Here is a 10,229-nt window from a genome sequence, read left to right as displayed (position 1 = left end):
ATTTATAGCACTAAATGCCCACAAGAGAAAGCGGGAAAGATCTAAAATTGACACTCTAACATCACAGTTAAAAGAAGTAGAGAAGCAAGAGCAAACACATTCAAAAGCTAGCAGAAGGCAAGAAATAACCAAGATCAGAGCAGAACTGAAGGAGATAGAGACACAAAAATCCCTCCAAAAAAATCAATGAATCCAGGAGTTGGTTTTTTGAAAAGATCAACAAAATTGACAGACTGCTAGCAAGACTAATAAAGAAGAAAAGAGAGAAGAATCAAATAGATGCAATAAAAAATGATAAAGGGGATATCACCACTGACCCCACAGAAATACAAACTACCATCAGAGAATACTATAAACACCTCTACGCAAAGCAACTAGAAAATCTAGAAGAAATGGATAATTTCCTGGACACTTACACTCTCCCAAGACTAAACCAGGAAGAAGTTGAATCCCTGAATAGACCAATAGCAGGCTCTGAAATTGAGGCAATGATTAATAGCCTACCAACCAAAAAAAGTCCAGGACCAGATGGATTCACAGCTGAATTCTACCAGCGGTACAAGGAGGAGCTGGTACCATTCCTTCTGAAACTATTCCAATCAATAGAAAAAGAGGGAATCCTCCCTAACTCATTTTATGAGGCCAACATCATCCTGATACCAAAGCCTGGCAGAGACCCAACAAAAAAAGAGAATTTTAGACCAATATCCCTGATGAACATCGATGCAAAAATCCTCAATAAAATACTGGTAAATGGATCCAGCAACACATCAAAAAGCTTATCCACCATGATCAAGTGGGCTTCATCCCTGGGGTGCAAGGCTGGTTCAACATATGCAAATCAATAAACGTAGTCCAGCATATAAACAGAACCAAAGACAAAAACCACATGATTATCTCAATAGATGCAGAAAAGGCCTTTGACAAAATTTAACAGCCCTTCATGATAAAAATGCTCAATAAATTCGGTTTTGATGGAACATATCTCAAAATAATAAGAGCTATTTATGACAAACCCAGAGCCAATATCATACTGAATGGGCAAAAACTGGAAAAGTTCCCTTTGACAACTGGCACAAGACAGGGATGCCCTCTCTCACCACTCCTATTCAACATAGTGTTGGAAGTTCTGGCTAGGGCAATCAGGCAAGAGAAGGTAATAAAGGGTATTCAGTTAGGAAAAGAAGAAGTCAAATTGTCCCTGTTTGCAGATGACATGATTGTATACTTAGAAAACCCCATTGTCTCAGCCCAAAATCTCCTTAAGCTGATAAGCAACTTCAGCAAAGTCTCAGGATACAAAATTAATGTGCAAAAATCACAAGCATTCTTATACACCAGTAACAGACAAACAGAGAGCCAAATCAGGAATGAACTTCCATTCACAATTGCTTCAAAGAGAATAAAATACCTAGGAATCCAACTTACAAGGGATGTAAAGGACCTCTTCAAGGAGAACTACAAACCACTGCTCAGCGAAATAAAAGAGGACACAAACAAATGGAAGAACATACCATGCTCATGGATAGGAAGAATGAATATTGTGAAAATGGCCATACTGCCCAAGGTTATTTATAGATTCAATGCCATCCCCATCAAGCTACCAATGAGTTTCTTCACAGAATTGGAAAAATCTGCTTTAAAGTTCATATGGAACCAAAAAAGAACCCGCATTGCCAAGACAATCCTAAGTCAAAAGAACAAAGCTGGAGGCATCACGTTACCTGACTTCAAACTATACTACAAGGCTGCAGTAACCAAAACAGCATGGTACTGGTACCAAAACAGAGATATAGACCAATGGAACAGAACAGAGTCCTCAGAAATAATACCACACATCTACAGCCATCTGATCTTTGACAAATCTGACAAAAACAAGAAATGGGGAAAGGATTCCCTATTTAATAAATGGTGCTGGGAAAATTGGCTATCCATAAGTAGAAAGCTGAAACTTGATCCTTTCCTTACTCCTTATACGAAAATTAATTCAAGATGGATTAGAGACTTAAATGTTAGACCTAATACCATAAAAACCCTATAAGAGAACCTAGGTAGTACCATTCAGGACATAGGCATGGGCAAGGACTTCATGTCTAAAACACCAAAAGCAACGGCAACAAAAGCAAAAATTGACAAATGGGATCTCATTAAACTAACGAGCTTCTGCACAGCTAAAGAAACTACCATCAGAGTGAACAGGCAACCTACAGAATGGGAGAAAATTTTTTCAATCTACTCCTCAGTAAAAGGGCTAATATCCAGAACCTACAAAGAACTCAAACAAATTTACAAGAAAAAGACAAACAACCCCATCAAAAAGTGGGCAAAGGATATGAACAGACATTTCTCAAAAGAAGACATTCATACAGCCAACAGACACATGAAAAAATGCTCATCATCACTGGCCATCAGAGAAATGCAAATGAAAACCACAATGAGGTACCATCTCACACCAGTTAGAATGGCAATCATTAAAAAGTCAGGAAACAACGGGTGCTGGGGAGGATGTGGAGAAATAGGAACACTTTTACACTGTTGGTGGGATTGTAAACTAGTTCAACCATTATGGAAAACAGTATGGCAATTCCTCAAGGATCTAGAACCAGAAGTACCATATGACCCAGCCATCCCATTACTGGGTATACACCCAAAGGATTATAAATCATGCTGCTATAAAGACACATGCACACGTATGTTTATTGCGGCACTATTCACAATAGCAAAGACTTGGAATCAACCCAAATGTCCATCAGTGACAGACTGGATTAAGAAAATGTGGCACATATACACCATGGAATACTATGCAGCCATAAAAAAGGATGAGTTTGCGTCCTTTGTAGGGACATGGATGCAGCTGGAAACCATCATTCTTAGCAAACTATCACAAGAACAGAAAACCAAACACCGCATGTTCTCACTCATAGGTGGGAACTGAACAATGAGATCACTTGGACTCGGGAAGGGGAACATCACACACTGGGGCCTATCACAGGGAGTGGGGAGGGGAGAGGGATGGCATTGGGAGTTATAGCTGATGTAAATGACGAGTTGAAGGGTGCTGACGAGTTGATGGGTGCAGCACACCAACATGGCACAAGTATACATATGTAACAAACCTGCACGTTATGCACATGTACCCTAGAACTTAAAGTATAATTAAAAAAAAAAAAAAGAAATGTTTGCAAAGAAAGAGATTAAAAAAAAAACTACAAAAAATAACTACGTTAAGATATCACCTCAATCTCCTCAGAATGGCTATTTTTAAAATAAGAAAGGATGATAAATGTTGATGAGGATGTAGAGAAAAGGGAACCCTAGCACACTGTTGGTGAGAAGTAAACTAATATAGCCATAATGGAAAAGAGTATGAAAGTTCCTCAAAAAACTAAAAATAGAGTTAGCATATGATCCAGTAGTCCCACTTCTAATTATATATCCAAAGGATTTGAAATCAGTGTGTTCTAGAGATATCTGCACTCCCATGTTTAGTGCAGCATTATTCACAATAAACAAGTTATGGCTATTGTGTCAGTTAAATGCCTACCAATGATGAATGAGTAAAAAAGATACACACACACACACACACACAGTGGAATATTATTTTGTCTTTACAAAGAGGGAAATTATCATTCATGACAACATAAATGAACCTGCAGGACATTATGCCACGTAAAATAAGCCAGGCACAGACAGATAAATACTACATGTTCTGCTTACATGTGAAAGCTAAAAAATCAAACACATAGCAGCAAAAAGCAGAGTGGTGGTCACCAGAGGCTGGGAAATGATGGAAAAGGGGAGACGTTGGTCAAACGGGACAATGTTGCAGTTACACAGGAAGAATAAATAAGTATTTGAGGTGATGAATATGTTAATTAGCTCGATTCAATCATTCCACATTATATACATATATCATAGCATCGCTTTGTATCCCATAAATATATACAAGTATAATTTATCAATATCCAATATAAATGAATTTTTTAAGAAGTAGTAATTAGTGCTCCCTGTATGGTCTGCCTTCAGCAGGGCTTTGGAAATAAGGGAAGCGAAATTTCCTGCACAGAGAATTCACAGCCAAGAGAGACAAGTTAAGAAATAATTATGGGAACACATAGAAGAGGTATTTAACCCAGCCTAGGGGGTCAAGAAAATCTTCTTGTAGGAAGTAACACCCAAAATGAGAAGTAAATGAAAAGGAAGACTTTACCAGCAGGATGATTGTGACAAGCCTTTGTTACAGGCAAAAGGGATAATATGCACAAGGGCCTAGAGGGATACCATAGTGTTAAGAAAACCAAGAATAGTTTGGTATAACTAGAGTGTAGAGTACAGGATGATGGGCAGCAGGAAGGAGCTTGTGGAAATACAGAAATATAATGCCTTCAAGATAAGCAGGGTTCAGCTTATAAAGACAATTTAATTATGCCAATAGGTATGAACTGTACTCTAAGTGCTCCTGAAGGGAAGACACTGGAGGCTTTCGACTATAGAAATGATGTGATCCAACTGGTATTTTAGAAATATCACTCTGTAAACAGTTGGAAGAAGGGGAGTAACACTTAATCCAAAGTTACTGGTTATTGAGCTATTCCACCAGTTCAAGTAAGAGCTATAAAAGAAGAGTCATGAACAGAAAAGAGGGAGAAATACTTAGGAAGTAGAATTGCTCAGGCTTAGGACTGATTGTATTAGGCTGGTGCAAATGTACTTGTGGTAATTGAAAAAAAACACAATTACTTTTGCACCAACCTAATGTCTGTGGGTGAGAGGTGATTAGCCAGCCTTTTGATGCTGCATTTGCATCAGCACCACCCTTACCTGGGCCAGTTGATTGTGCTCAGAGTGAGGGTCATGGGTTCAAAACACAGCAGCAAAGGAGCTCCTTAGTAGGACACATTGGCTGTGCTAGTCTGAATAGCCCCTGACTCTGACTCCGGAGGGTGAGCAAGAAGCAGAAGACTACAGGAATAAATGTCTGCAGACACTTGTCTGCATCAAGAATAAGGGAGGACTTTCATGAGGGCCAGTAAGACTGTTCTTGAGGATGGAAGGGGTAGCAGGATAGATGCATGGTCCCCAACGGACTTTGGCCTTTCCTAGAGATGGTGTGGGTAAGTGGGAAAGATCTATTGTTCCCCAAAGTGAGCTTGTCTGCAATAAGTGTTCTTTTATGGAGAGCCACTTGGTAAGCTGAAGCAATGAGCTTTCCTGTTATCCAAGTCCTAATCTTTAGCAGCTCCCTGGGAGGAAATGAGAGTCACACTGCAATCTCAGATAAGCGCATCCGGCATCCTAACACTCAGGTAAGCACCCCTCTTCCTGGTGGTTATTTCCCATAGACTAGCCTATGAAAGCTGTTTTTCAGATCTACAAGAGTACCTATTTTACCTTTATTCATTCTTCTGTGCAAGAAAGGTTTCACTCTAAATAAAGCTATGTTATCCATCTAATTATTGTGTGATTCTGAATGAATACAATACCCACTAGCAGCAGCCATGCTGTTATGCTTAGGTCCTGATGGGTCACAAGCCTATATTCTTGTGATTATGAAACTATTTCTGGTAAACTGGGGGAAAAAGAGTGAATACTGCTATTTAAAACAACAGCTGCCTTCTAAAGGGGACTGGGGGATGGATCTTGTTAAAAATAACCTAGTATGGGAAGAATTCAGAGTCCATAAGAATGAGGGCAGATATAGGAGAGAAATGAGTGAGAACGAGATGGGAGGGAAGATGGGAAGGAAAAGGAGCCTGAAACAGGGAAAAGCCTTTGCAGTCCATTAGGTGCCACAATCGAACTACTTTTCATGGCAGTGTGGCTACAATAACCTAGGGCAGGGACGGCCAACATGCACATCATCTTTTCAAACTTTTAGTAAAGTCTGATGGATGCCACATGTGAGAAATTGGAAGCAGAAAAAATGCAGTCTCCACACCAAGGTGAACACATGAATGGGGACGTATGTTTTGGACATGAAGCAGTCTAGGAACTGAACTAATGCAGCAGGAGCAAGAGGTAAGTATGAGAATATAAACCTCTGAGAATTCGAAGAAAGTATGGGCAGACTTTGGCCTTCTAGTAAGTTGTGAAATGCGGGTTTTGTAAAGAATGGTTACTCCAGCTAAACACTGAGATATACTAGCAATGACTGCTCCTAACATGTGTGAGTTACTGGGAAGTGTAAATTGAATATATTCATATCAATATACAAAAGTTGTAAGTCAAGTGAAAAAAACTGGTAGATGTTCTAAAATCTTAGGCAAATATATCTTCATAATATCAAAACTTAAAATATGGATAAAGTTATGGTTTTGATATGACTAAAAGTTGTCAAAACATCAAAGTCTGAAATTATCTATTGCTGCATATGTCCTCGTATTCTGTTTATAAACTGGTTACATTTGGTTAAGAAATAAAATGGACACAAGATTCATAAGATATGTATTTATTCTAAGACATTTATTTTCCTTGCCTTCATTTCAGAAAAATCTCTAATTATATTCCTTTAATCAATATTTTAACATAATATTTGCCTCATTGAAAGTAATGCCCAGGCCGAGCGTGATGGCTCATCCCTGTAATCCCAGCACTTTGGGAGGCCAAGGCGGGCAGATCACAAGGTCAGGAGATGGAGACCATCCTGGCTAACATGGCAAAACCCCGTCTCTACTAAAAATACAAAAAATTAGCTGGGCATGGTGGCGGATGCCTGTAGTCCCAGCTACTCGGGAGGCTGAGACAGGAGAATGGCGTGAACCAGAGGGGGTGGAGCTTGCAGTGAGCTGAAATCAAGTCACTGCACTCCAGCCTGGGCAACAGAGTGAGACTCCCTCTCAAAAAAAAAAGGAAAGAAAAGAAAGAAAGTAATGCCCAATTAGAATTAGATCAGTTTCCTTGAATTATTATGGTGTCTGGATAGTTTTTATTCTTTTCTTATCTTTATTTATTTATTTATTCATTTATTTATTTATTTATTTATTGAGACAGGTCTCACTATGTAGATCAGGCTGGAGTGGAGTGCAGTGGCGAGATCTTGGCTCACTGCAGCCTTGACTTCAGTGCTCAGGTAATTCTCCCACCTCAGCCACCCAGGTAGCTGGGACCACAGGTGTGCAACACCATACCTGGCTAATTTTGTTGTTGTTGTTGTTGTTGGCCGGGGGATGGGGACGTGTGTTTGTTTGCTTGTTTTGAAATGGAGTCTTGCCCTGTTGTCCAAGCTGGAGTGCAATGGCGCGATTTTGGCTCACTGCAACCTCCACCTCCTGGGCACAAGCGATTCTCCTGCCTCAGCCTCCCGAGTAGCTGGGATTACAGGCCTGCACCGCCACGCCCAGCTAATTCTTTGTATCTTTAGTAGAGACGGGGTTTCACCATGTTGGTCAGGCTAGTCTCAAACTTCTGACCTCGTGATCCTCCCACCTTGGCTCCCAAAGTGCTGGAATTACAGGCGTAAGCTACCCAGCCTGGCCTAATTTTTTGTATTCTTGTTAATAGTAGAAATGGGGTTTCACCACGTTGTCCAGTCTGGTTTCCAACTCTGGAGATCAAGAGATCCGCCGCCTACGCCTCCTAAAGTGCTGGGATTACGGTCCTGAGCCACTGTGCCTGGCCATTTTTGTTATTTTCATTTTGTAGAAAATTTGCTTTCTGAGGCAATAGCAATAGGAACTGACAAGAAAATAATATTTAAAGCAATGTTTAAAGTGTAAATGAGCCATAAATCTTGCATAGTATGTTCAAACATTGTAATAGGGTCAAATGTAAGAAACTACCTTTATCACAGAGTATGTTACAAAATATTTAAATTTAAGAATATAAATTAATATCACTTATATCTCAATTCTTTACCATTTCTAGAAGCAATATATAGATACATACAGTATTATTTAAGTTCTTCTTTCAAAATTTCAATGCTGGAATATTATAATGAAAACAAAAAATGGCCATATCTAGTTATCTCTATTTCATTGAGAGTATACTATTATCTCCAATGGTCTTAAAAATAGCCTATATAGAAATTAATACCAGAAGTTTTGTGTATGAATCCTTTCCTTCAGAGTTATAAAAATGTTCTCTTGATTTCTTTCTCAAGTTTATTTTATTTTATTGTAATATCACTTTTGTTGCATTTTCACATGTAGTTTCTTTTAACTTAGAAACATTTCCTCTGAGCTTCAAATCAGTGACAAGTTTTATTTATATATTTATATATGAATATATTGTAAATATATATTTAAAAACATTTTCTCTAAAAGCTTGAGCAATATATATATATATATATATATATATATATATATATATATGTAGTCCTATTTATCTTGGATTTGAGATGGCATCTCACTTTGTCACCCAGTCTGGAGTATAGTGGCACAATCTTGGCTCACTGCAATCTCCGCCTTCCGGGTTCAAGCAATTCTCCTGCCTTAGCCTCCTGGGTAGCTAGGACTACAGGTGTACCCCACCATGCCTGACTAAATTTTTGTATTTTTAGTAGAGACGGGGTTTCACCATATTGGTCAGGCTGATCTTGAACTCTTGACCTTGTTATCTGCTTGCCTTGGCCTCCCAAAGTGCTGGAATTAAAGGCATGAGTCACCGCACCAGGCCCCTTTACCCTTTTAAAAATATATTCATTTGATGTTGGTAGTGGTGTTCATAAGCTTTTGCTAACATTATTAATAGCAAGAAACATTTCTTAACAAATGACTGTGGATAACACAAATTAAACTTAATTTTGTTTTCTGCTAAACACCATGACTTACAACATTTTTAAGGCTCTTCTCTTACCTTGTTAAATATAAATTTAATTATTTTTAGCACCATTTGGTTGGCATTCCCATCAAGTGTCTAACAGTGGTTGTAAGGTCAAATTTTATATGTCTTACATCAAAATATTCTATCCTTGGTAGATTCAGAAAATATTGTTCATAACCTTTAAGTTATTTAAAAGAATGTCACATCTATTGGCATAGTCGTGACTATGTCCTCTAGTGACAAATTTAAACTATATAATGTATATGGCACCAAAAAAATCTGCCGAATTTTTGTCTAAAATTTTGGCATAGATATATTAATTTGAATTGAATTCTGTTTTGCTCAAACTATTCATACAATGTCAAAAGGATATCATGGTCATTTTCTAATATCTTCACCTAATGAAGCTCAAGATAATAAAGCTAATAGCTTCTTCCTTAGACATGGAATTTGCCAATTTTATAAATGTAACATTCTTTGTCTTTCAATGAGCAGGTCAAAACTGTTTGACATTTCCAAATTGCAAATTTGCTGTTAATAATTCTTCTTTTCAAGCCCCCATAGCCAAGACAATCCTAAGCAAAAAGAACAAAGCTGGAGGCATCATGCTACCTGTCTTCGAACTATATTACAAGGCGACAGTAACCAAAACAGTATGGTACTGGTACTAAAACAGATATATAGACCAATGGAACAGAACAGAGGCCTCAGAAATAACACGACACATCTACAATCATCTGATCTTTGACAAATTTGACAAAAACAAGCAATGAGGAAAGGATTCCCTATTTAATAAATGGTGCTGGGAAAGCTGGCTAGCCATATGTAGAAAGTTGAAACCGAATCCCTTCCTTACACATTGTACAAAAATTAACTAAAAATGGATTAAAGAGTTAAATGTAAGACCTAAAACTATAAAAACACTAGAAGGAAACCTAGGCAATACTATTCAGGACATAGGCATGGGCAAAGACTTCATGACTAAAACACCAAAAGCAATGGCAACAAAAGCCGAAATAGACAAATGGGATCTAATTAAATTAAAGAGCTTCTGCACAGCAAAAGAAACTATCATCAGAGTGAACAGGCAACCTACAGAATGGGAGAAAATTTTTGCAATCTTTCCATCAGACAAAGGGCTAATACCCAGAATCTACAAAGAACATAAACAAATTTACAAGAAAAATCAAACAACCCCATCAAAAAGTGGGCAAAGGATATGAACAGACACTTCTCAAAAGAAGACATTTATGCAGCCAACAAACATATGAAAAAATGCTCATCATCACTGGTCATCAGAGAAATGCAAATCAAAACCACAATGAGGGCCAGGCATGGTGGCTCACACCTGTAATCCCAGCACTTTTGGGTGGCTGAGGAGGGCAGATCATGAAGTCAGGAGATCAAGACCATCCTGACTAACACAGTGAAACGCCATCTCTACTAAAAATACAAAAAATTAGCCAGGC

Source organism: Piliocolobus tephrosceles, chromosome 1 (genome assembly GCF_002776525.5).
Source record: "Piliocolobus tephrosceles isolate RC106 chromosome 1, ASM277652v3, whole genome shotgun sequence".
NCBI lineage: Eukaryota > Metazoa > Chordata > Mammalia > Primates > Cercopithecidae > Piliocolobus > Piliocolobus tephrosceles.
Note: the sequence above shows the minus strand (reverse complement) of the source record.